Source organism: Erythrolamprus reginae, chromosome 5 (assembly GCF_031021105.1).
Source record: "Erythrolamprus reginae isolate rEryReg1 chromosome 5, rEryReg1.hap1, whole genome shotgun sequence".
NCBI classification, from domain to species: domain Eukaryota; kingdom Metazoa; phylum Chordata; class Lepidosauria; order Squamata; family Dipsadidae; genus Erythrolamprus; species Erythrolamprus reginae.
The window spans coordinates 6,477,378-6,504,856 of NC_091954.1; the positions used below are offsets into that span (position 1 = coordinate 6,477,378).

At 40.3% G+C, this 27,479-nt stretch overlaps 1 protein-coding gene and 1 pseudogene across 1 annotated transcript in view; both read right to left on the bottom strand.

Annotated features, from left to right (window-relative positions):
* Positions 1-694, bottom strand: part of LOC139168645 (mitofusin-2 pseudogene) — a 68,970-nt pseudogene extending 68,276 nt beyond the window's left edge.
* The window catches only part of LRMDA (leucine rich melanocyte differentiation associated), a 936,663-nt gene that overhangs the window by 282,150 nt on the left and 627,034 nt on the right, over positions 1-27,479 (bottom strand). The gene's annotated exons all lie outside the window — the stretch shown is intronic.

Here is a 27,479-nt window from a genome sequence, read left to right on the forward strand (position 1 = left end):
GTTAAAGGGTTAAATAAGGTTCAGGAGGGAAGTGTTTTTAATAGGAAAGTGAACACAAGAACAAGGGGACACAATCTGAAGTTAGTTGGGGGAATGATCAAAGGCAACATGAGAAAATATTATTTTACTGAAAGAGTAGTAGATCCTTGGAACAAACTTCCAGCAGACGTGGTTGGTAAATCCACAGTCACTGAATGTAAACATGCCTGGGATAAACATATATCCATTGTAAGATAAAATACAGGGAATAGTATAAGGGCAGACTAGATGGACCATCAGGTCTTTTTCTGCCGTCAGTCTTCTATGTTTCTATGTTTCTAAGTGCCCGATATCATTTCTCATATGATAGAATTATTTCATCCCCTTTTTTGCACGCCAAAAGTGAAGCTGTCTTTTATTACTACCCCGTTCTCCTCCAACACACATCTCTCTCTCTTTTTAAAAGCGTGGTATGAGAATGACTTTAATTCTTCCCGTTTCCATCATTGCAATCTCTGCTAGAAACATTTAAAGCTAGGAGACATTAGCTAGACATAAAGCTAGGATTTTCAGTTATTTCCTTGCAAAAAGGATATTGCATCTCAGTTCTGGATGTGTGTGGGGTTTTTTTACCTTGAGATGAGCGCTGAGAAGCTAAAGGGCATTGCGAAGATAAGTTTCCATGACACTCCCCATAACTCTCGTATATTACCATCCGGCTATTTTATATGTAGCATTCAGAAGCAAATGTAAAAAAAAAACACCATGATCTAAAGCTGAAATTATTTTCTTGATAACACTTGTTTTAAACACCGTGCCACTAAATAGCTAAAAAGTCTCAAAAGTGAATGCATAACGCATATAAAAGCTACAAACCTACTTACATAAATTCTTAAGATTAAAGTAATAACTTCTGGGGGGGAAAAAAAGAGGGTGGGAGAAAACGTACTCCGATAAATCTATTTGTAATGGTATTTGGGTTCCAGCAACTGCTTTCATTGTTCTCAAGTGACTTACATATAAAACAATACATTTGATGTATGACTTCAATTCCTTATGGAAAACTGCTCTATCTACAAGCAACTTGTCAAACAAACAACAACAACAACCACACGTATTCACTCACACACACACACACACACACACACACAAAAGGGTTAGTACTCTGAAGAAAAAAGAGGGAGGCTTTAAAATATAAACTAAGGAGCACCATTTTTTTTAAAAAAAAGGCAGTTTCAACTCTTTTATAATCAAGGCTTGAGTAATTGTGGAATGTAAAGGAAGGAATAGGGAGGGGATTATTTTATTATTTTTTAAAAAGGCTGCCACGGCGACAAGCAATTGCACAACACTGACATTAGCAGCTTTTTTAAGTTGAGAATTTATATTCCAGAGTTGACGTGTGATCTGAAACAGGGCTGCTCCTGCCATTAAGCACTGGGAGAACACGACACCAGGGTAAAAAGCATCTTGCTCAATGCAAAATGTTGTTGTTGGGTTTTTTTTTTCAATCTTTCCAACCAGGGAGAAATTGTCCTTCTGTTTTAATAGCATTCCACCAAACAGGGCTAGCTGGTGAACTGGTGCATTCCTTAGTATAGTGATGGCGAGCCTTTTCGGGTGCCGAAAGAGTGTGTGTGGGCGCTATCGCCCATGCGCGAGTGCCCACGTCCATAATTATATGCTGCAACGTCCTGCCTGTCGGCGACTACTTCAGCTTCAACCACAACAACACAAGAGCTCACGACAGATTTAAACTTAATATTAACCGCTCCAAACTTGACTGCAAAAAATACGACTTCAGTAACCGAGTTGTCGAAGTGTGGAACTCATTAGATTTAGATTAGATTAGATTCATTGGATTTATATGCCGCCCCTCTCCGCAGACTCGGGGCGGCTCACAACAATGGCAAAAAAGAGTACACAATGACAAATCCAATACCCACCATTGCCGGACTCTGTAGTGCCATCCCCAAACCCCCAACACTTTACCCTTAGATTATCCACAGTTGACCTCTCCATATTCCTAAGAGGTCAGTAAGTGCACTAGAGTGCCTTCCGTCCCCTGTCCTATTGCTCTCCTGTATCTCCTATACTTTTTTCTATTCCTATATCTCTTCTTTTATTCTTTCATTGATATGTTCTATTACTCTATCTTCTCTTCTTTCTTAGATATATTTTACTATGAGTATATCCTCTATAACCTTCATTATATATTTACTATATGTATACCCAATATAATTCTCATTGTGCAATGGACAAAATCAATCAATAAATAAATAAATAAAAAATAAATAAAAATAATTTAATGCTTGGGGAGGATGAAAACAGCTTCCCCCGCCACCCGGAGGCCCTCTGGAGGCCAGAAACAGCCTGTTTCCCAACTACAGGGGGGCCTAGTAAGCTTGTGTTTTGCCCTCCCCAGTCTCCAAAGGCTTCCTTGGAGCTGAGGGAGGGTAAAAATGCCCTTCCCCATCCCTCCGGAGGCTCTCTGGAAGCCAAACTTTATTCGATTTGTATGCCGCCCCTCTCCGAAGACTCGGGGCGTAATCTTGTCATCTCAAGGTTTAACTACTGCAATGCTCTCTACATGGGGCAACCACTGAAGAGTGTCCAGCAACTTCAAGTTGTGCAGAATGAAGCCGTGCGAGCGGTCATGGGTCTACGTAGATACACCCATGTCTCTCCAGCACTCCATGGACTGCACTGATTGCCAGTTGGTTTCCAGACACAATTCAAAGTGTTGGTGATGACCTACAAAGCCCTACATGACACCGGACCAGATTACTTATGGGACCGCCTTCTGCTGCATAAATCCCAGCGCCCGGTCAGGTCCCACAGAGTTGGCCTTCTCCAGGTCCCGTCAACCAGACAATGTCATTTGGCAGATCTTAGGGGAAGAGCCTTCTCTGTGGGACCCCCGGTCCTTTGGTATCAACTCCCCCCCAGAGATTCGCACTGCCCCCACCCTCCTTGCCTTCCGCAAGAGTCTCAAGACTTACCTATGTCGCCAGACCTGGGGCAATTAGATCCAGACCCCCCGCCCCCTGACCAATAAATGTGATGCGTGGTGTAATTGAATTGGTTGACTGATTTTAACATATTGGGTTTTTAGCTGTGGTGGGGGTTTTTTAACATTAGATTTGTTTTGTACAATTTGTTTTACATTGTATATTGTGAGCTGCCCCGAATTCTTGGAGAAGGGCGGCATACAAATATAATAATAATAATAATAATAATAATAATAATAATAATAATAATAATAATAATAATAAATAGAATAGAATAGAATAGAATAGAATAGAATAGAATAGAATAGAATAGAATAGAATAGAATAGAATAGAATAGAATAGAAATCTTTATTGGCCAAGTGTGATTGGACACACAAGGAATTTGTCTTTGTGCCTATGCTCTCAGTGTACATAAAAGAAAATATAGATTTGTCAAGAATCATGCAGTACAACACTTAATGATTGTCACAGGGGTCAAATAAGCAATGAAGAAACAATCAATATTAATAAAAATCTTAGGATACAAGCAACAAGTGACACTCATACAGTCCTAAGTGGGAGGAAAAGGATGATAGGAATGATGAGAAAAACTAGTAGAATAGAAGTGCAAATTTAGTAAAAAGTCTGACATTGTTGAGGGAATTATTTGTTTAGCAGAGTGATGGCGTTCGGGAAAAAACTGTTCTTGTGTCTAGTTGTCTTGGTGTGCAGTGCTCTGTAGCAATGTTTTGAGGGTAATGGTAACAACAACAACAACAATAATAATAATAATAATAATAATAATAATCCCAGGAGACAGCAGAATTGAGGAGAAGCAGCTAGAGAAATTAGTGAAATACGAAGATCTAAAAATCGAGCTGCAACGACTCTGGCATAAGCCCGTGAAAGTGGTCCCAATGGTACTTGGCACACTGGGCGCAGGGCCAAAGGATCTCAGCGGACATTTGAAAACCATCGGAATTGACAAAATCTCCATCTGTCAATTGCAAAAGGCCGCTTTACTGGGATCGGCAAACATAATTCGCCACTACATCACATAGTCCTAGATGCTTGGGAAGCGCCCGACTGGGGATGAAATACGAAATCCAGCATAGTGATCTCGTTTGCTGTGTTGTACTGACATAATAATAATAATAATCGCCAGCCGGCATTCAAGCCACCAACTGGTATTTCTTTGAAAAATCGGGACTTTTTTAGAACGCTGTGGGACATGGGACAAATAGCTTAAAATCAGGACTGTCCCGCCAAAATTGGTCACCTTACTCAAACTTGTCTCTTATAAACAGACTCACCTCGATCCACCCAGGATACTTCAATACTTCAAATAATTGATGGATCACCTCTACCGTGTCTACGTGAGTGTGTGTGTGTGTATCAGATTTCCGTAATGTTTGCTAATGAAAGCTTTTAAAAGAGAGCCCCACTGGATAAAACTATCAATCTCTGTCAGGAGTGCTTAACAGGGGCTGTCTTGAGAATGCTGATTAACAAAAGGTCACCGCAAACATCGCACTCCAGAGAGCCTTGTAGATAGGAGTGTAATTAAAATGTAACTGGAGCTGCCGTGTGTTTTCTGCAGTCAGCTTTTTTTTCTTTTCCCAAGCAGGGAAAGGCGGCAAAAAACCCACACCCCTTATTTATTTATTTATTTATTTATTCATTCATTCATTCATTCATTCATTCATTCATTCATTTATTGGATTTGTATGCCGACCCTCTCCCGTAGACTCGGGGCGGCTAACAACAGTGGTAAAAACAACATGCGACAATCCAATACTAAAACAGCTAAAAACCCTTATTATAAAAACCAATCATACATACAAACATACCATGCATAAATTGTAGAAGCCTGGGGGAAAGAATATCTCAGTTCCCCCGTGCCTGACGGCAGAGGTGGTTTTTAAGAAGCTTACGAAAGATCTATAAAGCCCTTCATGGCATCGGACCAGAATATCTCCGAGACCGCCTTCTGCTGCACGAATCCCAGCGACCGATTAGGTCCCACAGAGTCGGCCTTCTCCGGGTCCCGTCAACTAAACAATGTCGGTTGGCGGGCCCCAGGGGAAGAGCCTTCTCTGTGGCTGCCCCGATTCTCTGGAACCAGCTCCCCCCAGAGATTAGAACTGTCCCTACCCTCCTTGCCTTTCGTAAAATCCTCAAAACCCACCTTTGTCGTCAGCCATGGGGGAATTGAGATATCTCCCCCGGGCCTATATAATTTATGTATGGTATGTTTGTAGGTATGTCTGCTTAAAAATGGGGTTTTCTTAACTACTTTAAATTTTAAATTGTAAATTATTAGATTTGTTATGAATTGTTTTATTACGTTGTGAGCCGCCCCGAGTCCACGGAAAGGGACGGCATACAAATCTAATAAATAAATAAGTAAATAAGAAGGGTGGGGGCTATTCTAATCTCTGGGGGGAGTTGGTTCCAGAGGGCCAGGGCCCCCACAGAGAAGGCTCTTCCCCTGGGTCCCGCGAAACAACATTGTTTAGTCAACGGGACCCAGAGAAGATCCACTCTGTGGGACCTAACTGGTCACTGGGATTCATGCAGCAGAAGACGGTCCCTGAGATAATCTGGTCCGGTGCCATGAAGGGCTTTATAGGTCATAACCAACACTTTGAATTGTGACCGGAAACTGATCGGCAACCAATGCAGACTGCGGAGTGTTGGTGTGACAGGGCCATATTTAGGGAAGCCCATGATTGCTCTTGCAGCTGCATTCTGCACGATCATGAACTCAAGGCTAGCAAGGCAGAAGGAAGTCCACAGGAGGAAGAGGAGCGACCAGTCAATCATTGGGCTGTTATCTCCCCATCCCGGCAACCCAACCATTCCTCCCGCCCCTGCCCGCCTCTTTCCCCCTGTTTCTTCTTCTCCTTCAATGCCAACTCTGTCTTTGCCTTTTGTTCTGCGACAGATAAGATGTATAAATTATGAGTAGTTGACAAAGTAGACTCCAGCGCCCGAGGCGGCTCATCAATCATCTTCCACATGTCAAAAGGTAATTGATGTGAGCCCAGTAGGTGCATCGTATCAGCTTAAAAAGAGAGAGAGAGAAGGAGAAATTCAATTTGTTGGCAGCCGATCTGTGCTTAACTTTTTCTCCTTTTTAAAAACAATTTGAAAAGCTAAATTACCTTTAGTATCCATCAATATTCCTTTACTTGTGAGAAATGGGCCTGGCTTGTTGAAATTGCAGGAAGCCCTCCACCCTCCCTCCTATTTTTTCCCTGTTTCTTTTCTTATTTTTTAGAAAAAATAATAATAAATTAAACCTCTCGGGAGGGAAGAGACCACCCAGAAATGCCAAAGGAGGCGAGGAACAAAGTCTCTGCTTTGCTTGAAGCTTCCTATCAAAGGCTGTCAAGAAATTATCTCTCCAACAAATCAGGCTTCAACCAATCAGACTGAGAAATGTAGAGTTCTAAAGAAATTTATGGCACACATCATCTTCGCCAGCTTGGTTTAAACATCTTGGATGCTTTCTCAGCAATCTCCAAAGTGTTGGAAACAGGTTTTCGACGCAAATTGTAGGCCCACAGCGAGGCAGGAGATGTTGCCCTCTCTTCAAAATCTCTCTTTCTGTAACCACGGTGCCTTTCCAAACTATATTTAAGGGTGCAATTTTGAGTATTACACCAATGGTTTAAACTTGAACATCCCGTGTTTGAAAAGATCTCCCCTCCGTTCATGAGGAAGCAGTCAAGACAAAATGCTCCCCCAATTATTGAATGTACATACACACACACATCCAAACCGCACATACGAACTGACTAAACAATCTCTCACTGCCAACCCACATTCAGTAAAAGACCTTGGAATACTAATATCGAATGACCTAAGTGCTAAAGCCCACTGCAACAATACCGCCAAAAAGGCTTCTAGAGTTGTCAACCTGATCCTATGCAGCTTCTGCTCAGGCAATCTCACACTACTCACAACTCACAAGAGCCTAAAAAACTTTTGCCGGACCCATCCTAGACTACTGCTCATCTGTCTGGAACCTATACCACATCTCAGACATCAACACCCTTGAAAATGTCCAAAGATATTTCATCAGAAGAGCCCTTCACTCCTCCACTCGAAACAGAATATCCTACGAAAATAGACTAACAATCCTGGGCCTTGAAAGCCTAGAACTACGGCGCCTAAAACAAGATTTGAGTATTGCCCACAAGATCATATGCTGCGATGTCCTACCGGTCAATGACTACTTCAGCTTCAACCGCAACAACACAAGAGCATGCAACAGATTCAAACTTAATACGAACAGCTCCAAACTTGACTGTTAAAAATATGATTTCAACAATCGAGTTATCAAAGCGTGGAACTCATTATCGGACTCAATTGTGTCAACCCCTAACCCCCATCACTTCGCCCTTAGACTCTCCATGATTGACCTCTCCAGGTTCCTAAGAGGTCAGTAAGGGGCGTACATAAGTGCACTGGTGTGCCTTTCGTCCCCTGTCCAATTGTCTTTCCTTTCTTCCAACTATCCTATATATTCTCTTCCTTTCATATATCCTATCCTCTAAGTTCACTTTCACTCTCTTTTATATTATCACATGTCTATCTTTCTTCCTATGTATTTGTGTATTGGACAAATGAATAAATAAATAAAATAAATACATACAGTGATGGGCTCCTACAGGAACGGTCAGGTAGCAAAATTTGGAGCTCCACCCCAGAGCATCCAATTTGCACTGAAAAATGTTGAAACAAAATGCATAAGCCATGCCCACAGTGTGGTAGTAAAAATTTTGGTAGCCCATCACTGCATACATACATATATACTGCTCAAAAAAATAAAGGGAACACTCAAATAACACCTCCTAGATCTTAATGAATGAAATATTCTCTTTGAATACTTTGTTCTGTACAAAGTTGAATGTGCACAACAGCATGTGAAATTGATTGTCAATCAATGTTGCTTCCTAAGTGGACAGTTGGATTTCACAGAAGTTTGATTGACTTGGAGTTATATTGTGTTGTTTAAGTATTCCCTTTGTATTTTTTAGCAGTGTATATATACACACATACACTTCCATTGTACAAAGATGAAGAGATGAGATACTGTGGCCTAGAGGTTAAGAGGCCGCATGTTCAAATCCCAGTGAGGGTATGGCTAGCTGATTAGTTCATAACAAGGCTGAAATAGATCTATACTAGTCTCCCTTCATTTTCAAATTCAGCAAAAATATGTTACACACACACACATATAATATTTTTGCTGATAATGAAAAGGAAGGGAGACTAGTATAGATCTATTTCAAGCTAATTTGCTCTCATAAGCTAGCCATACCCTTACTGGGATTTGAACCTGTAGCTTTAACCTTTAACCTTATTGGGAGTCTGCCTGTAGCTTTAACCTCTAGACCACAGATCCTCTTCCTCTCTCTCTGTGTGTATATATGTATAGTCTTGTGTCTTGTATGGTGAAAATTCTCCTACTGGATGCTGAGCTGGCTAGTGGCACACAATATTCACAAACACATCATCTTCTAAGCTGTCAAAATATTCGCTTTTCCTAGCCTGGTAGAAAATGGGAGCGTTTTCCAGTTAGTTACCTTTTAGGGAAATACTAGTGACCAAGAACTTCTAAAATTAAGGAATGAGAAGTCCAGGTAGAGGAAGAAACAGAGAATAATAAGAAATAGACTGAGAAGGGGGAGAGAGAGAGAGGGAGGGAGGGAGGGAATTTAGAAAGAAAGAGGGGAGAGGGAAGGAAGGAAGGAAGCAAAGGAGGAATGAAGGAAACAAAGAAGGGAGGAGGGAAGGAAGGAAGCAAAGAAGGGAGGAAGCAAAGAATGGAGGAAGGAAGCAAAGAAGGAAGAAAGGAAGGAAGGAAGGAAGGAAAGAAGGAAGCAAAGAAGGAAGGAAGCAAAGAAGCAAAGAAGGAAGGAAGGAAGCAAAGAAGGAAAGAAGGGAGGGAGGGAGGAAGGAAGGAAGGAAGACACCACAGGTTAACGAACCCAATTAAGTTAAAGGTTTTACTACAGCCACAGTTCTCATTGCTATTTTTTAATTAAATCAGAGAATAGTTGAATCAGAACATTAAGGTAGCAAACATGAGAAAAACACGGAAAACCTCAAATTGTTTTAGATGTACAGAATTGTAGCTCCTTAATTTTCAAGTGTGGTTCCAATGGATTTTCTACTCACTGCTCCCAGGAGCTGTTTTTTTTTACAAAAAGAGGATTTTGGGGAGGAGAAGAGGGAGGTTCGATATAAATTCCGAAGGTAACTACATTCTTGCCCTTAAAATAAATGGAATTATCTCTCCCTGGTGTGAAATATTTCAAAACTCTGGCTCCCAAGATGTCTCCCAACATATTTGCACGTATATGCAATTAGTATAATCAGCTTTCCTATTTCTTGATCCTACACCCAACATAATCACTTCAGGCAGAGGTGGTATTCAGCCGGTTTGCAACGGTTTGCCCGAACTGGTGGCAGAAATAGCAGGTAGCCCCACTCACCCAACTCAGTTCTATTCTATCCTTTTTATTTATTTATTTATTTATTTATTTATTTATTTATTTATTTGTTTGTTTGTTTGTTTATTTATTTATTCTTTGTCCAATATACAATACATATGAAATGAAATAGACATTAAGTAGTATATATAGGGATAGTAAGTAAAAAAGAAGAGGAGTGGATGAGAGGGAGAGAATATATAGGATATATGAGAAAAGGAAAGGTAATTGGACAGGGGACGTTAGGCACATCAGTGCACTTATGCACGCCACTTACTGGCCTCTTAGGAACCTGGAGAGGTCAATCGTGGAGAGTCTAAGGGAGAAATGTTGGGGGTTAGGAGTAGACACTATGGAGTCCGGTAATGAGTTCCACGCGTTGACAACTCGATTGTTAAAGTCATATTTTTTACAGTCAAGTTTGGAGCGGTTAATATTAACTTTGAATCTGTTGCATGCTCTTGTGTTGTTGTGGTTGAAGGTGAAGTAGTCATTGACTGGAAGGACATTGCAGCATATGATCTTGTGGGCAATACTTAAATCGTGTTTTAGGTGCCACAATTCTAAGTTTTCAAGACCTAGGATAGTTAGTCTGTTTTCGTAAGGTATTTTGTTTCGAGTGGAGGAGTGAAGGGCTCTTCTGGTGAAATATCTTTGGACGTTTTCGATAGTGTTGATGTCTGAAATGTGGTGTGGGTTCCAGACAGATGAGCTGTATTCGAGGATGGGTCTGGCATAAGTTTTGTAGGCTCTAGTCTTTGTTTGAACTTTTTTAGGCCAGGTTTGTCTGGTTCACCAGTTGCGGCCCTACCTGAACCAGGAGGCTCTACACACAGTCACTCAGGCATTTCAACCAGGGGTGGGATGCTGCCCAGATGGGGGACACGCAAAAATGTTGCTCCATCCCAGAGCACCCAATTTGCACTGAAAGATGTTGAAAGAAAATGCAGGGCGTCCTGGATAACCCACGTCCACAGTGTGCTAGTAAAATTTTTGATAGCCCTTCACTGATTTTACCCCTGCATTGTAACCTCAAACTGACTATTATTATTATTATTATTATTATTATTATTATTATTATTGATTAGATTTGCATGCCGCCCCTCTCCGAAGACTCAGAGCGGCTCACAACAACAGAACAGTACAAATCCAATGATTAAAACAATTTAAAACCGCTAATATAAAAGCAGTCATACATCTCATACAAACCATACATAAAGCAGAAACGGCCCAGGGGAATCAATTTCCCCATGCCTGATGGCAGAGGTGAGTTTTAAGGAGTTTGCGAAAAGCCAGGGGGGTGGGGGCAGTCCTAATCTCCGGGGGGAGTTGATTCCAGAGGGTCTGGGCCACCACAGAGAAGGCTCTTCCCCTGGGTCATGCCAAGCAACATTGTTTCGTCGACAGGACCCAGAGAAGGCCAACCCTGTGGGACCTAACTGGTCGCTGGGATTGTGCGGCAGAGGCGGTCCCGGAGATATTCTGGACTAATTGAACTGATGTAAGTTGAGGACTACCTCTGGTTGATATTTGGAAATTACATATCAAAAGTCAGAATCTGATGGATAGGAATTAATCCTGCTGTTTTCCTCGCGTTTACTATACCCTTGTGATCCTTGGGTCATATATGACCCTAACTAAAAAAAGGTTGGTTTTAGATACTGGAATTGGTTTTTTGAATACTTTTTTCACTAGTATACTAATTTGAACATTTCTGAACACAATGAAATGAAAACTGAAGTGAAAAAATTAATGCTTATCTGTTTATTTTGCTCAGAAAATCCCCCCCCGACACAGCCGTTCTTTAACCGTTCTGCAACTATTGTGGCAAATATTTTATAGTCACTATTCAGTAATGAGATAGGTCTATATTGTTTAATCATATGTCTTTTCTTTTTATCTTTAGGTATTAGAGTAATTAGACCTTCTCCCCATGATTGTGGTTTCCCCCTCTTTATTTAGAACTTTATTAAAAGTTTCCAATATTAAGTTTTTCATAGAATCTTGCATAATTTTGTAGAACTCTGCCAGTATCCCATCTGGGCCAGGGGTTTTGTAATTTTCCTGTTTTTGAATTGCTCTTTCTAATTCTGAAATTGCAATATCCTTTTCCATTCTGTCTTTATGTATTTCTGAGATGTTTATTTGGTCTAGATAAGCCTGTATACCACAATATTCAATTGCATATTTTTTATATAGTTCCTGATAATACTCCATAGTTATTTGTTTTTTCTCTTCCATTTCAAATCTCCTATTTCCTAATTTATCTTCGAGCTGTTATATATGTAATTTCAAGTGTCAGATATGCAGGGAAAAATTTTTACAGGGTCCCAAATTTCGTTTCAGGTCAGGTTTGACCCTAGGAGAACAGCAGGGTTAATGGGTCAAGAAATATTTGGAGTTAGGACATCTTTTATGGATATTGAATTGTGGAAAAAACCTGAAGGGAATAAAAAGAACTACTGATAAAGCTTGTTGGGTTAATAACAACACAAATGAGAGTGAAGAACTTGAAATGAACAAAAACTTTTAAGACCAACATCAAATGTTATTAGCTCCTGAGAACAGAATACTGATGAATGTCGACTCTCTGACAAATAGATGGATATAAAATTGTAAAAAAGAGGACTTCTATTTGATTCAACACATAATTACAGCCACGAGAATCACAATTGCGCAGAATTGGAAAAAAGAGGACACGCCAACTGAAAGAGAAATTATTAAGAAAATACACGATTGTGCAGAAATGGACAGACTCACCCGAAAACTTAAAAACAAAGAGGGCTCAAGATACTATGAGATTTGGGAAAAATTCTATGATTGGGTAACAAAAAGAAAAAAGATAAAATGTAAACTAAATATAGGCTAACAGATAGGGGATAGGTTTTGACACTGACCAAATATAAAACTCTAAATATCTTTATCGGATTGTTATCAACATCTTTTTCAATTCAATCGGACCTTAATTCAAGTGTAGACTAGAAAAAATATCGGAAAAACCGCAGCAACCATATGCCGCTCAATCTTTAATCTAAGATGTTTAGAACTGTTAGAAACAGTTCACTGGGGGGGCGGGGGGGGGGAAAGGAAGAGTCAAAAGGTAATAAGTTATTGAGACAGAACGTTTTAAACTTAATTTGTAGCTTGGATATATTTGTCTTTTTTTTTTCTTTTCTTTTTTCTTTCAGTATTGATATATATGTTGAATTGATAAAGTCTACTTAAACAGAATAATTATATGATATAAATATAACAAGAGCATGTGATTATATGTCAACACAATGGTGCAATATTGTATCTACTCTTCCTTCTTTTGTATATTTTTGTAAATTTAATAAAAATTATTTTTTTTAAAAAAAATGGAGCATTACAGAATGGTGGTAGTGAAATCAAACCGCGGAAAGGGTTTTTTTAATCATTGAAAAGGTAGAAAAATCCCTGAAACAGTCTGAAAGACACCAATGTGATTGTAGAAAATGCTTAAACAAGTCTGAGACTAATCAACTAGGTTATGGCACAATGGCAGTGATAACATCAGAGCTATACAGTGAAAAACAGCAAAATCAATCACCAAAATGGAAAATTTGATTGGAAAGCAAGAGCAACACATTATTAAACCCCTATCAGCAATTTGAAGCACACAGAACAAACCTTAAAATCAAGGAAAGTTTACAGAAATGGTTTAATCTTGGCAGCAAGACAATTAATCTCAGTTAAAGCAAGCCATTTCCAAAGAGAATTAAACAATCTGAAGGTGAAATAAATCAATTTTGGCAAAAATCAGAAGTTTTCGACAAAAGAGCATTTGTTTTAGCGGAGCATTCCTGGGAAACATTACTAGCATAGATGCTTGTTCTGATAAAGATGTAACATTAACATTTTGAAGTGACATCTGGAATAATTCAAAAGACTATTTAAAAAGATGCAAAATAGATAACAGAAATTGAGCATACCATTAGCCTGGTCAAAACTGATCACACAGTCATAATATCAGAAATGATTAAAAAAAAAAAACCCAGCTAAGAAGGTTAAGAACTGCGGTACAAAGCTGAAGTTAAATGCATTTTGTCTTCAACATCTGATAACTCTCCTTGAAACACCGGCTAGTCAATTTAATGAAATATTGTAAATTGGGAAAGCCGAAGAGTGGATAAAAAACTGGTAGAATATTTTTAATAACAAAAGACAGGGACAGGGGCGTAATTGCAAGCAATTACAGGCCAATTATTTGCTTGCTTGCCAACAATATTCAAGTGCTCCCTGGCATAGCGGCAAATGCCATTCAAAAATGCATTGTATCCACCTGAACGAAAAGATAATTGCTGAAGTTTCTAAGGAAGAAATGATGAATTGTGCATTGATAAAAATGATACTTCACACACACACACACAAACTCAAACCCTCTAACAACTGACAAATGAATTGGACTGGTTATAAAACGTGTTTGATCTCTCCCATCTAGTCAGATATAGACATGTTTGGAAATCTTTGACATTAATGCAAACACCAGCATTTTCTAAAAGGAGCTATGAAAAAAGGAAAACCATTTTAGAAGCATAAACACATGGAGAGGATTTACACACACACACACCCGCCCCAAGTGGGCTCATTGTTTCCATCACTTTTTTTTTTACTATCTCAATGGTCTCCTTTATTCATATCTTGGAGAAAACAAAACTTGGATATGATCAGGTTAAGTTAAGTGGAACGATATCCCCAGCTATTCCACTGGATGATTTGTATGGAAAGTTGTTTGGTTTGTGTGTTTTTTTTTTGAAAAAAAGATGAAATTGAATCCTGATACAGTATACCGCACGAATCCCAGTGACCAATAAGGTCCCACTGAGTTGGCCTTCTCCACTATATTTACAGCAGCACGAAGCTTATAACTTCACCCTAATGATGGTGAATGTGATTTCACTGAAACGTTGCATAGACATGCAAAATATTACACGGGGCAAAACCCAAACTCAGAACAATCTACAGTGATCCCCCGATTATCGCGAGGGTTCCGTTCCAAGACCCCTCGCGATAATCGATATTTCGGGATGTAGTGGTGCGGAAGTAAAAACACCATCTGCGCATGCGCGCCCCTTTTTCCATGGCCGCACATGTGCAGATGGTGGAGTTTGCGTGTGGGTGGCGGGGAAGACCCGGGGAACACCCAGGGAAGGTTCCTTCGGCCGCCCAACAGCTGATCTGCTCCGCAGCGCGGCAGCAGTGAGGAGCCGAAGATGGGGTTTCCCCGTTGCCCAGGCAACGGGGAAACCCCATCTTCGGCTCCTCACTGCTGCCGCGCTGCGGAGCAGATCAGCTGTTGGGCGGCCGAAGGAACCTTCCCTGGGTCTTCCCGCCGCCCAGGCAAAGGGGAAACCCCAAGATCGCTTGCCGCTTGCCCGTCACCTGCTCGCCCGGCTGCTCGCTTGCCGCTTGCCCGTTCGCCCGCCCGCCCGGCTGCTTGCTTGCCGCTTGCCCGTTCGCCCGCCCGCCCAGCTGCTCGCTTGCCGCTCGAGAGCAAGAGGGGGAGAGATAGAGAAAGAGAGAGAAGGAAAGAAAGAGATGAGAGAGGGAGGAAGAGAGTGTGAGAGAGGAAGAAGCAAGATAGAGAAAGAGAGAGAGAAAGAAAGATGAGAAAGGAAGGGAGTGACGTCATCGGGTGGAAAAATCGCGATACAGCATTTCGCAATGATCGAGATTGCGAAACTCGGGGGATCACTGTACATACATATACCCGTGATACATTCAATATAATTTGGCCATGACGGATGTCATTTCCATGGCCCCTAGGCTTGCCGGCAAAGCCAGGTCTTCGTGGCTTTTCGGATGGCGAGTAAGGTGGGAGCAGTACGGACATTGGGGGGGGGGAGTTGTTCCATAGAGCCAGGGCAGCCACAGAGAAGGCCCTGCCCTGCGGTCCCGCCAACCTGCATTGTTTAATTGACGAAACCTGGAGGAGGCCGACTCTGTGTGACCTTATTGGTCTCTGGGAGGTTTTGCGGCAGGAGACGGGTGAGGCCTTCTTGCTTAGCTGCCCTTTCTATTTCAAACTGTTGGTTTTGAGCTTTCATGCTTGGATTGTAGAATGTGGGTTTTGTTTGTGCTGCTTCGGACACAGGAAGACCGTTGCATAAGCATTGGGAGAACATAAATAGATCGGTGAAACATTGAAGCTTTCACTCATGTCATGATAGAAGCCATTGAGCACACAGTGGGACACATTCAGCTCACCCCCCCAAAGTCTCTCACAGTTTATATCAGAAGGAATCCACCACCAATGTGGTTAGCCCGAAGAAGGCCCACATGAACACTTGCCTTCAACCTGAAAAAAGTCTAATGAAAGTTTTCAAGCTCTGAACGAACCCAGCATATATTTTTTTTGTTTATTTATTGTTAGAGTTGAAAGGGACCATGAAGGCCATCAAGTACAACCCCCTGCCCAAGCAGGAACCCTACAGCACCAGTCAAGTGGCAGTTCAATCTTCTCTTAAAAATGTCCAGAGTGTTGGAGTTCACAACGTCCGCTGGTAGGTTGTTCCATTGGTTGATCGCTCTGACCGTCAGGAAGTTCCTCCTTATCTCCATGTTGAATCTCTCCTTGGTCAGCTTCCAGCCGTTGTTCCTCGTCCGGCCCTGGAGAATAAAGTGATCCCCTCCTCTCTGTGACATCCCCTCGTATACTTGTAGACTGCTATCATGTCTGCTCTGGCCCTCCTTTTCTCTAGGCTATCCATGCCCAGTTCCCTCAGTCTCTCTTCATAAGTCTTGGTTTCCAATCCCTTAACCAAGACTTACGAAGAGAGGCTGTCAATTCTAACTGAACTCAACATGCTCAGTTCAGTTGGATCTGGACTTAGGAATTTGGGTTGGAATGTTCTTTTTTAAAAAAAATCACAGAAGACGCCATTTTCAAATTATTGCCATTACAAACTACATATACACATCCAGGAAATCATCAGGCATTGAACTTGATCTGAAAATGATTTTACTTCAGCCCTGAGAGCCTTAAGTTCAGGGGTCCCCAAACTTTTTACACAGGGAGCCAGTTCACTGTCTCTCGGACTGTTGGAGGGCCAGACTATAAAAAAAAACCCTATGAACAAATCCCTATGCACACTGCACATACCTTATTTTAAAGTAAAAAACAAAATGGGAACATACTATTTAGAGGGGGGGAAGAAGTCTGAAATTCATATATGTTTATGTTTTGTTTTTAATTTTCTTTTGTTAACATCTGGTTGGCTATACAGTAGTCCCTCGCTATACCGCGCTTCACCTACTGCGGCTTCACTTCATCGCGGGTTTTCTGAGGAAGTCGATCGGCAGATTTAAACAACCCGCCGAACTCGATCGGCAGGTTTTTTTTTTAAAAAAAATAAAATCTAAAATTGTAAATACTGTATTTAAATACTGTATCTAAAATAAATACTGTGTGGGAAGGGTTTATAAACACTTAAAACAATGAAAACTTACCAAACAATCACAATATAAATACTTAAATAAATACTATCAGTCGATAAATTCCCCATCGCGGATTTCACCTATCGCGGCCAGGTCTGGAACATAACACCAGCGATAGGTGAGGGACTACTGTACAAGGTTTTCTTGGCTTATAGAAAAATGTATAAAGAAAGAAGGAAGCACTTTGGCAAAATGGTTAATAAGTTAGAAATAAAATTGGTGTTGTACTTTTTAAGGAGGGAACTTAATTAAAAGAAAATGAATGTAGCTGGATGACAAAATTAGAAAAAAAACTTTTGCAACTTTTTTGATGATTGATATTAGTTACTAACAAAATACCGCATTTTATTCATGGAAAATTAGATGTGCTCCTGTCACTCACCCGCGGGCCGGATAAATGGCCTTAGCGGGTTGCGGGCCGTAGTTTGGGGACCGCTGCTTAAGTTCTTTGCCAAATCCAGAGTGAGGGCTAATAACTCAAAACTCTTCATCTTAAAATTATTCTCATTTCCAATAAAGAGTATTACATTTTGGCAGTAATTAAACTTCCTCCCTTTCTTTTTCTATATGACAATTCTTTCCTCTAACAACACAATTTCCAAATTGATGTAAGAGATGCAGGTACTAAACAAAAAACAGAATTAGAAACTGGGATCTAAGTACTGATTTTCAGTCCATCCATCCACCATCCATCCATCAATCCATCCATCCATCCATCCATCAATCTATCTATCTCCTACTTACCTACCTTGTCTGTGTCTGTCTGTCTGTCTATGGTGTCTGTCTGTCAGTCTGTCCGTCCATCCATCCGTCCACTTACCTAGTCAGTCTCTGCCTGCCTGCCTGCCTGCCTGCCTGCCTACCTACCTACCAACCTACCTACCTACCTACCTATCTATCTATCTATCTATCCCTGCCAGGTACTTACCTACCTACCTACCTATCTATCTATCTATCTATCTATCTATCTATCTATCTATCTATCTATCTATCTACAGTATCTATCTATCTATCTATCTATCTATCTATCTATCTATCTATCTATCTCCTACTTACCTACCTTGTCTGTGTCTGCCTGTCTGTCTATGGTGTCTGTCTGTCAATCTGTCTGTCTGTCCACCCGTCTACACATCCACCCATCCACCCACTAACCCACCCATCATCCATCCATCCATCATCTACCTACCTACCTACCTACCTACCTACCCACCTACCTACCTACCTACCTACCTACCGTATCTCTGCCTGTCTGTCTCTCTATGGTGTCTGTCTGTCAATCTGTCTGTCCGTCCATCCGTCCACTTACCTAGTCAGTCTCTGTCTGTCTGCCTGCCTGCCTGCCTGCCTACCTACCTACCTATCCACCTATCCACCTATCCACCTATCCACCTATCCACCTATCCACCATCCACCTATCTACCTATCTACCTACCTATCTACCTTCCTACCTTCCTACCTACCTACCTAACCACCCACCCACCCACCCACCCACCCACCCACCCACCCACCCACCCACCCACCCACCCATCCATCCATCTATCTATCTATCTATCTATCTATCTATCTATCTATCTATCTATCCCTGCCAGATGGTCCTGGTTCCAATTACCACTACTGCTACTACCACCGCTCCAAGCCAGGCTCCGAGGACAGATCCAAGGCGGCTGCAGTCGCTCAACCTTCAAAGGAATCCACCGCCTCCTTCCATTTGCAGGGCCAGCACTTCTACTATTCCTGAGCAAATGTATTGTCCAGAAAAACCTGCCACATGACTGCTTAAAGGGCAGAAAGAATGTAAATGTTCATCTAATCATCGCACGGGGAAAACTGCAGCCAGCACAATTTTATTTTATAGTAGGAACAAAGAATTTTTTATATATATAAAATGATTGCATTCGCTGTTGTTTGTGCCCCTCTGGAGTCTACTAAAGTATTAAGGTTAGAGAGAAAGATTTCCAGCACCATCAGTAAATGCAGCTGTTATGAGAAAATGATGTTTTAAATTATTTTGCAGATGGTTAGCAAGTTGAGTGTATACCCATCTGCCCAAGGAGTACGTGCTCACCGTACTAAATATGGGCTACACTCTCTAGGTTTAAAGTTCTTGTGGACGGACAGGTTCCCTTTAACTTAACTACAACCCATAACTTAAAGTCAATTCTGCAATCGTGCTGTGCCAGCAACTCGGAGTCCAGAAGCAGACACACTAACAACTCAGTGCAATAAAACACAATCTCGAGTTGATAACAGAGAGAGAAGATGAAATTATAAGTCAGGTTCTCAGTGTGCGTCCTTCTCCTTTTTCATTGACGCTACACTGTGGACGTCCTTTGCAATTTTATCAAATGCTCCTGAAAGTCAATATGGACTCTTGGAGATGTTCTTTCGTGCGAAGGGACATGCCTACAAATATTTTTTTTATACATTGGGAGGTAAATACAGTGATCCCCCGGGTATTGCAATCCCGATCATTGCAAAACGGCTATATGGCGATTTTGCAACCCGGAAGTAAAAACACCATCTGCGCATGCGCGCCCTTTTTTCTATGGGCACGCATGCGTAGATGGCGCCGGGCAGATCAGCTGCTGGGCGGCTTCCCTAGGTCTTCCCCCTCTTGCTGGCGGGAGGGCGAGAGGCGGGCATCAGCGAGGAGTTTCCCCACCGCCCACGCAAACTCCTCGCTGCCGCCCGCCCGCCCTTCGCCTGCCCACGCTGTTCATTCTTGCCGCTTCCCAGCTGAGTCCTGAAGCGAATTGGCTTCAGGACTCAGCTGGGAAGCGGCGCGAGCGAGCGGCGCGAGCGAACAGCTTGTCCGCCGCCTGCCTGCCCACGCGCCCCGCCCGCCCTTCGCCCCGCCCACGGCGTTCATTCTCGCCGCTTCCCAGCTGAGTCCTGAAGCGAATTGGCTTCAGGACTCAGCTGGGAAGCGGCGCGAGCGAGCGGAGCGAGCGAACGGCTTGTCCGCCGCCTGCCTGCCCGTGCGCCCCGCCCGCCCTTCGTCCGCCCACGCCGTTCATTCTCGCCGCTTCCCAGCTGAGTCCTGAAGCGAATTGGCTTCAGGACTCAGCTGGGAAGCGGCGCGAGCGAGCGGAGCGAGCGGCGCGAGCGAACGGCTTGTCGGCCGCCTGCCTGCCCGCGCGCCCGCCCGCCCTTCGCCCGCCCACGCCATTCATTCTCGCCGCTTCCCAGCTGAGTCCTGAAGCGAATTGGCTTCAGGACTCAGCTGGGAAGCGGCGCGAGCGAACGGCGTGGGCGGGCGAAGGGCGGGCGAGCGGCAGCGAGGAGTTTGCGTGGGCGGTGGGGAAAACCCCAATCTTCGGCTCCTCGCTGCTGCGGAAGTGTTTTTACTTCCGCAGCGCTACTTCGTGAAAACCCGATCATTGCTAGGGGTCCTGGAACGGAACCCTCGCAATGATCGGGGGATCACTGTATTTATTTATTCATTCATTCATTCATTCATTCACTCACTCACTCACTCACTCATTCATTCATTCATTCATTCATTCATTCATTCATTTATTTATTAGATTTGTATGCCATCCCTCTCCGAAGACTCAGGGTGGCTAACAACAATTTAAAAAGACAATGTAAACAAATCTAATATTAAAAACAATCTAAAAAACCCCAATTTAAATAACCACTCATACATATAAGCATACCATGTATAAATTTTATAAGCCTAGGGGGAAGAGAAATTTCAATTCCCCCATGCCTGACGACAGAGGTGGGTTTTAAGGAGCTCATTCCCTCCCTATTGCAGGGGAAGGTTGCTGCAAAATCCTCATTTCCTCCCGATCAGCTGTGACTTGGGAGGCAGAGATAGCATTAGGCAGCTTTCCAAACTACTGATAATTTCCACTACTGGTTCTCCAAACTAATCAAAATTTTCTTGATAGATAGATAGATAGATAGATAGATAGATAGATAGATAGATAGATAGATAGATAGATAGATAGGATAGATAGATAATGTTCTGTCGGGCTCTCTGGTAGGACTCTCATGAAAATTCAAAGGTACAAATTTCAGACACACACACATGTTTGAAAATTCAAAACAATGTTCTTTATCACAAAATTCAAAATAAACTAAGCACTCTTTTTGTATTGCAAAGAGCACTCGTCCCAAAACAACCGGGTAGTCTGTACAATTTCCCTTAAGCAGTCATTAAGTACTTAGCTAGTAGCTGTGAAGAAACTTCACACCCCTTCTTCTTCCACCGAAGTGAGACACACACACACACACACACACACACGTTGCTCTGCTTTGGTTTCAAAAGCTTGAAAAATCAACAAAGTCCAGAAAACAGCAACACAGGATTCCTGAAGAACTGCGATCAGATACTCTTCCACCACGGCGAAACCCACACGCTGCTATTTATAGCAGCAGCCCTAATTACTGGAGCCCCACCCAAACACAGGTGGCCTCTCTTATCTCCTGTAATATGTCCTTACTTGGTCTCTTCTACGCATAATTCTGCGCTTGCGTGGGTCTAAGGTGTCTTCATCCGAATCAATGGAAGATAATGGAGATTGACTGCCTGGGCTGTGTGCCATGCCCCCCTCTTCCAAGTCATTCCCACCTTCTTCTTCGTCCGAGGAAACTAAACTCTGAACTAACTCTGTCGGCAATAACAAAGGCCTATGACATGTTGAAGTTTCCCCTGCATCCACCTCCACATTCCCTGGGGCAGGAGCTGGCCAGAGCCAACCACAACAGATAGATAGATTAGATAGATAGATAGATAGATAGATAGATAGATAGATAGATAGATAGATAGATAGATAGATAGATAGATAGATAGATAGATTAGATAGATAGATAGATAGATAGATAGATAGATAGATAGATAGATAGATAGATAGATAGATAGATAGATAGATAGATTAGATAGATAGATAGATAGATAGATTAGATTAGATAGGTAGGTAGGTAGGTAGGTAGGTAGATAGATAGATAGATTAGATAGATAGATAGATAGATAGATAGATAGATAGATAGATTAGATAGATAGATAGATAGATAGATAGATTAGATAGATAGATAGATAGATAGATAGATTAGATAGATTAGATAGATAGATAGATAGATAGATAGATAGATAGATAGATAGATAGATAGATTAGATAGATAGATAGATAGATTAGATAGATAGACAGACAGACAGATAGATTAGATAGATAGATAGATAGATAGATAGATAGATAGATAGATAGATAGATAGATAGATAGATTAGATAGATAGATAGATTAGATAGATTAGATTAGATAGATAGATAGATAGATAGATTAGATAGATAGATAGATAGATAGATAGATAGATTAGATAGATAGATAGATAGATAGATAGATAGATGATAGATAGATAGATTAGATAGATAGATAGATAGATAGATTAGATAGATAGATTAGATAGATAGATAGATAGATAGATTAGATAGATAGATAGATTAGATAGATAGATAGATAGATAGATTAGATAGATAGATTAGATAGATAGATAGATAGATAGATTAGATAGATAGATAGATAGATTAGATAGATAGATAGATAGATAGATAGATAGATTAGATAGATAGATAGATAGATAGATAGATAGATAGATAGATAGATAGATAGATAGATAGATAGATAGATAGATTAGATAGATAGATAGATAGATAGATAGATAGATAGATAGATAGATAGATAGATAGATAGATAGATAGATAGATAGATAGATAGATAGGATAGATAGATAATGTTCTGTCGGGCTCTCTGGTAGGACTCTCATGAAAATTCAAAGGTACAAATTTCAGACACACACACATGTTTGAAAATTCAAAACAATGTTCTTTATCACAAAATTCAAAATAAACTAAGCACTCTTTTTGTATTGCAAAGAGCACTCGTCCCAAAACAACCGGGTAGTCTGTACAATTTCCCTTAAGCAGTCATTAAGTACTTAGCTAGTAGCTGTGAAGAAACTTCACACCCCTTCTTCTTCCACCGAAGTGAGACACACACACACACACACACACACACGTTGCTCTGCTTTGGTTTCAAAAGCTTGAAAAATCAACAAAGTCCAGAAAACAGCAACACAGGATTCCTGAAGAACTGCGATCAGATACTCTTCCACCACGGCGAAACCCACACGCTGCTATTTATAGCAGCAGCCCTAATTACTGGAGCCCCACCCAAACACAGGTGGCCTCTCTTATCTCCTGTAATATGTCCTTACTTGGTCTCTTCTACGCATAATTCTGCGCTTGCGTGGGTCTAAGGTGTCTTCATCCGAATCAATGGAAGATAATGGAGATTGACTGCCTGGGCTGTGTGCCAAGCCCCCCTCTTCCAAGTCATTCCCACCTTCTTCTTCGTCCGAGGAAACTAAACTCTGAACTAACTCTGTCGGCAATAACAAAGGCCTATGACATGTTGAAGTTTCCCCTGCATCCACCTCCACATTCCCTGGGGCAGGAGCTGGCCAGAGCCAACCACAACAGATAGATAGATTAGATAGATAGATAGATAGATAGATAGATAGATAGATAGATAGATAGATAGATAGATAGATAGATAGATAGATAGATAGATAGATAGATAGATAGATAGATAGATTAGATAGATAGATAGATAGATAGATAGATAGATAGATAGATAGATAGATAGATAGATAGATAGATAGATTAGATAGATAGATAGATAGATAGATTAGATTAGATAGGTAGGTAGGTAGGTAGGTAGGTAGATAGATAGATAGATTAGATAGATAGATAGATAGATAGATAGATAGATAGATAGATAGATAGATTAGATAGATAGATAGATAGATAGATAGATTAGATAGATAGATAGATAGATAGATAGATTAGATAGATTAGATAGATAGATAGATAGATAGATAGATAGATAGATTAGATAGATAGATAGATAGATTAGATAGATAGACAGACAGACAGATAGATTAGATAGATAGATAGATAGATAGATAGATAGATAGATAGATAGATTAGATAGATAGATAGATTAGATAGATTAGATTAGATAGATAGATAGATAGATAGATTAGATAGATAGATAGATAGATAGATAGATTAGATAGATAGATAGATAGATAGATAGATGATAGATAGATAGATAGATTAGATAGATAGATAGATAGATAGATAGATAGATAGATAGATAGATTAGATAGATAGATAGATTAGATAGATAGATAGATAGATAGATTAGATAGATAGATTAGATAGATAGATAGATAGATAGATTAGATAGATAGATAGATAGATTAGATAGATAGATAGATAGATAGATTAGATAGATAGATTAGATAGATAGATAGATAGATTAGATAGATAGATAGATAGATTAGATAGATAGATAGATAGATAGATAGATAGATAGATAGATTAGATAGATAGATAGATAGATAGATAGATAGATAGATAGATGATAGATAGATAGATAGATAGATAGATAGATAGATTAGATAGATAGATAGATAGATAGATTAGATAGATAGATAGATAGATAGATAGATAGATAGATAGATAGATAGATTAGATAGATAGATAGATTAGATAGATAGACAGACAGACAGATAGATTAGATAGATAGATAGATAGATAGATAGATAGATTAGATAGATAGATAGATTAGATAGATAGATAGATAGATAGATTAGATAGATAGATAGATAGATAGATTAGATTAGATAGATAGATAGATAGATAGATAGATTAGATAGATAGATAGATAGATTAGATAGATAGATAGATAGATAGATAGATGATAGATAGATAGATAGATTAGATAGATAGATAGATAGATAGATAGATAGATAGATTAGATAGATAGATTAGATAGATAGATAGATAGATAGATAGATAGATAGATAGATTAGATAGATAGATTAGATAGATAGATAGATAGATAGATTAGATAGATAGATAGATAGATAGATAGATAGATTAGATAGATAGATAGATAGATAGATAGATAGATTAGATAGATAGATTAGATAGATAGATAGATAGATAGATAGATTAGATAGATAGATAGATAGATAGATAGATTAGATAGATAGATAGATAGATAGATTAGATAGATAGATAGATAGATAGATTGATAGATAGTTAGATAGATAGATAGATAGATTAGATTAGATAGATAGATAGATAGATAGATAGATTAAATAGATAGATAGATAGATAGATAGATAGATTAGATAGATAGATAGATTAGATAGATAGATAGATAGATATTAAAAATCTTAAAAAACATATTCAAAAACACAAACAATACATCAATGAAACATTAGATATTAAAAATCTTAAAAAACATATTCAAAAACACAAACAATACATCAATGAAACATTAAAAAATACCATACAGTAATAGCAAATAAATAAAAAAAAATAAATAGAAGAAAAAGAAGGGCACCAACATGTATATATTGTGGGGCAATTAGATCTCAGACCCCCTGGCCAATGAATGTTATGTATGACTGAGCTCTGAATATGTATGATTGATTTTTAAAATATTAGGGATTTTAGCTTAGTTATTAGTTAGTTAATTGGATTTGTCACTCCTATTTTCATTTTTTTTATTATTATACGTAGTAAGATGAGGGATTTGGGGGTTTTCATGAGCTGTATCCCCTAATCCATCACAATTTTGAGAAACCACGACTTGAATTATCTTGCCTTGCATGTAATGAGTATCTCTCATATATTAAGTTCCACCTTTTAAGTTACATTTCTGAAATAAATGAACGTTTGCGCGATAGTTACATTACTGAAATAAATGAAAGTTTGTGCGATAAATGAACGTTTGCGTGATATTCTAATTTTTCGAGTTTCACCTATACTGAACCTCAGCCACAAAAATGCTACGTTTTTGACTCGTTAAACTCAAATCAAAGTCATTGTAGAATTATATTAGAGCGGTCTTTCTCTTGTTGTTATTGTTTTTTTTAAAGCACAGTTCTGGGTTGATCTCCACGCAAAATTTCAAACATTTGCTCTACAGTGGTAACACCTAAAAGACAGTAGCGTAGAGCAAGGAAATGTATCTTTGGAGAAGGTGTTAGCTTTCCGTGCACTCGTAGACTCAATTAGGGAAGAGACACAGCAATTGCTGCCAAAGTCGGCACCTCGGCATTTTTAATAAAGGAGGAAGTGTTGAAACAGAATATGTACTAATGACATCATTGCCAGAATAATTGTGAATTAGGTGCCTGCGTGATAAAATAAGCGTGTAGAATGTGAGCGCTTGTCACCCATGTTCTATAATTATTTATGTCCCACCTTTCAAGAAACTTCAAAGCACTTTCGTAATAGCATCGTACATTAAGAAAAAATAAGCATATAGTAAAAGACGCAAGGAATAGTGAGAGAAGAGAAACCATGGTTTCTGAGACCTTTTCCCTGGTAGCAAGAGTCCTTGACTTACCACCATTTGTTTAGGGATCCATTTGTTTAGGGACCCCAAACTAAAACCAAATTGCTGGAGATGCGCAAATACAAACGGAACATTTTTTCACATGTGGTGGATGTGTCCCAAAATTAAAACAATATGGATCAAAATCAGAAGCTGGATATATGAAATCACGAAAATTAAACTACTATTTAAACCAGAGATCTTCTCATTAGGGATAATAGACTTAAAAGTTAAGAAAAAAGAATACCACCTAATACAACACATTATAACCGCAAGCAGGATCACTATAGCCCAAAACTGGAAGAAAGAAGAACCACCAACAGACAGAGATTTGATCAAAAAAAAAATTAGACTGTGCCGAATTTGATACTTTAACGCAAAAACTAAAAAACAATATGAAAATACAAGACACAGATACCTGGGAAAATTTTTACAATTGGGTCAACGACAGGGGGAGAGAGAATAATAATAATACTGAATAAAATATCAACAAACAAGTAAAATAGATAAACAAATAATTGAGTTTGAAAATACAACAACAACTCAAAGTGGGAAAAAGCATTACTCTATTTACTCACTGATAGTCCTTTTCAAACGAAATAATATTGTTATTTCAATAAAAATAATAATACAGTGATCCCTCAAGTATCGCGAGGGTTACGTTCCAAGACCCCTCGCGATACTCGATTTTTCGCAATGTAGTGGTGCGGAAGTAAAAACACCATCTGCGCATGCGCGCCCCTTTTTCCATGGCCGTGCATGCGCAGATGGTGTTTTTACTTCCGCCGCTTGTCCGCCGCTCGTTGCACGATCGGGGTTTCCCCTTTGCGTGGGCGGCGGGGAATTCTGGGAGTTGAAGACCCAGGGAAGGTTCCTTCGGCCGCCCAGCAGCTGATCTGCTCGGCAGCGCAGTAGCAGCGAGGAGCCGAAGATGGGGTTTCCCCGTTGCCCACGCAAAGGGGAAACCCCATCTTCGGCTCCTCGCTGCTACTGCGCTGCCGAGCAGATCAGCTGCTGGGCGGCCGAAGGAACCTTCCCTGGGTGCCGCCCGCCGCTCGAGAGCAAGAGGGGGAGAGATAGAGAAAGAGAGAGAAGGAAAGAAAGAGATGAGAGAGGGAGGAA